This window comes from Lathyrus oleraceus, chromosome 5 (assembly GCF_024323335.1).
Source record: "Lathyrus oleraceus cultivar Zhongwan6 chromosome 5, CAAS_Psat_ZW6_1.0, whole genome shotgun sequence".
NCBI lineage: Eukaryota > Viridiplantae > Streptophyta > Magnoliopsida > Fabales > Fabaceae > Lathyrus > Lathyrus oleraceus.
In genome coordinates, this window is record NC_066583.1 from 644,632,527 (window position 1) to 644,636,573 (window position 4,047).

Consider the following 4,047-nt stretch of genomic DNA (forward strand, 5'->3'; position numbering starts at 1 on the left):
TTTTACCACTGAGAAACATATGGTAACCTTCCCACAGATTGGGAGGTTTACCTCACACACACCCCTAAATTTTCATTCTAAGAGGCTTACAAAAACTAGGTTACAATCAGCTATTTATAACCTAATCACCCAACTGGATTTGGGCCTTCAGAAATCGCAGCAGACTTGTTCTTTGCTGTTACAACTTCAGCAGAAAAATTCTGCTACAAACAAGGTCTTCAATCCTAGAATCTCTCCATATATATCTCCATATTTTGAGCCTATATATCTTCTGATTGAGTCTTCAAGACCTCCACATGGGAGTTAGGATATTCACCAGATATCCTTGCTGATCCCAGAATATATACTGAATTAATTAATTCAGTTTTCTACACATGTGCGATGTCACAGACCTGATGTCGTGACATCGTACATGACATGTTGGTCCAGATGTTGAATTTCTTCAACCCAACATATTAAAACAACAGAGATGATTACATTATTTGTTTTCTAAAATTAATGTCAATCCTAAGGAATTAACAATCTCCCCCTTTGGCAAATTTTAGCTAAAACAAATAAACAATACACTGGTGTCGCATCACGCGAAAAACCGGCGGGAAAAGAAAGAAACAACAGAGCCGCCACCGTGCGTTATTTATCCCAAAAGAGGGAAAGGAAACGCTCAGAGTAAACCTAGGAAAGAACATGGTCTCGCGACCAAAGAGTATGGGTTCGGGAGTCGGTTATGCGAAGGGAAGGTATTAGCACCCCTACGCATCCGTAGTACTCTACGGGATCCACGCACAAAAGGAAGGAATATTGGTTGCTAAACACTGCTCAAACTCACACACACTGGCTGAAAGAGACAAAAGAAACTGACTGAAACTGACTCGGCAGGATGTCGCATCCTGGGCCTACTTAGTCTATCAGGCATAGACATCAGAGTCGAAGTAGTTCGGACTGGGGAGACGACACATGCTCGCTAGGATATCGCATCCTATGCATACGTATCTTCTCGGACGAGAGAAGAATCAGAGCATTCGTAGCTCGGCTGACACGCACACAAACAAACACAGGCAAACGTGGGGCCCGACTGCCAATCACTGGACTTATGTCAGCATCCGAACCTAAACACACGCAAAGAGGCAAACATGGAGCCCAAATGCCAATCACTGGACTTACATTGACATCCGAACCTAAACACACACAACAGACAAATAGGGAGTCTGGGACTCAGCCTATAACTGTCGAACAACACACACAAAAAAAGAAAAAGGCGCCCGGAGAGATCATCTCAATCTCCTGCCTACATACTTCATCTGGTATGAAGATCAGGGCGATGTAGTTCCCCTACGGAGGGATAAAGGACTAGCCTAACCAGATAACAGAGGGAGACACAACTAGGGAGACTACGACTCGAGCCTAGATGTTATCATGCAGATCATCCCTAAGTTAAGGTTTCTAGCTAACTGGCACAGGGAGCCAGACTATCCTAAACATGACTTGCACAGGAAGCAAGCCACACACACACTTAACTTGCACAGGAAGCAAGCCAAGCAAAACCTAACTTGCACAGGAAGCAAGCCTAAACTAACCCTAACTTGCACAGGAAGCAAGTCTAAACAAACATACAAGCACAGATAGCACACACTATACACAAGCAAGTGGCTCAAACAAGGGTTAGGTTTTAGTCAAGGGGTCATATCAACCTCGACAAACAAACCTCTGGAACTGGGTGAATGTGCTCTTAACCTTGCCATTGAGGGGCTAAGGTGAAGCAGATGAAAGGTGAGTGAAGATAAGACTTCACAGCTCTTATCCCTGGCCTGGGAGAGCTCAAGACAAGAATGTGTGGGTTCAGAAAGTGGGAACCCTTCTACACATTTAAGACTGACTCAACTGTACAATTGTACAAGATCTTGGGATTGTATCTGCAATGCATCAACACAGTGGTGTGAGCAAAGCAGATGACACACTGAATAGTGGGGGATAGATTGCATATCCCTACCTTCCACCAATTGCCTCTTCACTTAGGAGGTCTTTGACTCTATGCAAGGACAAAATTAAACATCCACAAACATTGCCTCTTAAGGAGGACTTCAGACAGTTGCCTGGCCAAGTAACAGGCCAGGTCTTCCAGACTACATGAAGTAAAAGAGACATACCTCAATGCAAATTGCTTATACAAGCAAAGCAAAGCAAAAAGTTCACAAGGAACTAAGCAACTAAAGTACCTGAAACAGTCAAGCAGATGTCAGTATGCAACTTCAAACAAAACAAACAGAAACAGACACCAACAGTCAATTAGAGGCACATGGATGTGCAAGGCACAAGGCTTAAGGCATGTGAGCCAAGCCACCTACAAAACAAAACATGTTAGACAATGATATTTAGGCAAGCTCAAACAAAAAGAAGTGGTCTCATTGGTCAATTGTTGCTTAACCTGAAAACACAAGCTCAAAGGTGAGTAACAGGACCACTAGGGCAAGCCTAGGGTCAAACATGAATGAAAAAGTCAAAACAGCAAAGGATATCCAATCAAAGTCAAGTTTAAACATTCAAGAAACACAAACAATTGGGTTCACATTCATATCAATCACTATCATCATTTCATGAACCATTTAGGTCAAAGTATGGCAAACAGAAGCTCATAGAAGTCAACAGCAAGACTTAACTCAAAAGTCAACTCAAACATTTCTAAAAATCACCAAATAAATCATGATCAATCCTAACACATAGCATGGTAAGCATGTCAAATTTCATCTCATTTGGACAAGTGGAAGGCAATCAATGAAAATCAGAAAGTCAAAGCAGTTTTGAACATGCTCAAAGAAGTCAACCAAACATGCATCAACTTGAAAAATTCATAAATCAGAGATGGAATATGATAAATGAATGGGACTAAAACCATGGCAAAGATGAGGATGTCTAGTTATCTCATGTAAAATTTCATGTCCATCTAATAAAGTATGAGAATTTCACAAATGAAATGGGAACATGTGTCACACAAGGTCAACATTTGGTCAAGCAGGGGGGAAAATCTCAAACAATTAGGAAATGGCACAATTAATCCCAAGAAAATTCACATGTAAACTAGACATACAAGAGTAGGTTCATGCAAAAAATCAGATCAATTGGAGGTCAAGAAGCATGGCTATGAAAATCATGAAGTTGGACATCAATGGTGTGACACAAATTGTCACACCCTAATTCAAAAAATCATAACTCACAAACCACATAATATAAATTCACAAACTCTACACCAAAATCACCATGAGTGTGTCTAGTTTGAGCACAAAAAATTTGGGAGTCATTGGATACATTCTCATCATTTCACAAATGCTTTGGTAAGATGTACAAAAATTGGTCACATGTCACAAACCCTAAGGCCATTTAAAAATCATCCATCAAAAAATTCTGGAAAAAATGTGATAAAAAAGTAGAGACCATGATGAACACAACACAAAAAATCCCATTAAATTTGGATCAAAATTGGGCAAGTTATGAATTTTGCAAGTTGGATGAAATAATTGAAGAAATAAAATGAAATGCTTTAAAATTAAAAATGTAGAATGGCAGTTTGGTAATTCTTTGGACCACTTAATGGGACACGGTCGTTTTGGCCAAGAATTTGAAATGTTCCTATTGGCTGTTCCTTAAAAACCATGCCAGGCACGTGAATGTAAACAAAAACCTGGAAAATGCATTTGGGATTAGGGTTTTGCATACAGTGTTCATCCATCATCCCTTCCAATCGTGATTTTTAAAAGATGCCCAGAAATCTCAATCAAGCACATCAATCTCATCAGCAAACCAAACACAACAACATTCCAACATCCATTAACCCTAAATCATGCTATTTTTGAAGCATCATGCGAAATAAACTTTAACAACCAAACTTAAATTCCAATTTTCTTTCTTGATAATCAATTATTTTCAAAACTATAACAACTGTTGAGCTCAGCATCAAGAGATCTTCATGAAGCATATCGGAATTTAAAAAAAATGGAAGTTGAAAACTCACCTATTTTTGAAGACAGTCGTGGTACAGTGGTTTCTTGGTGGTAA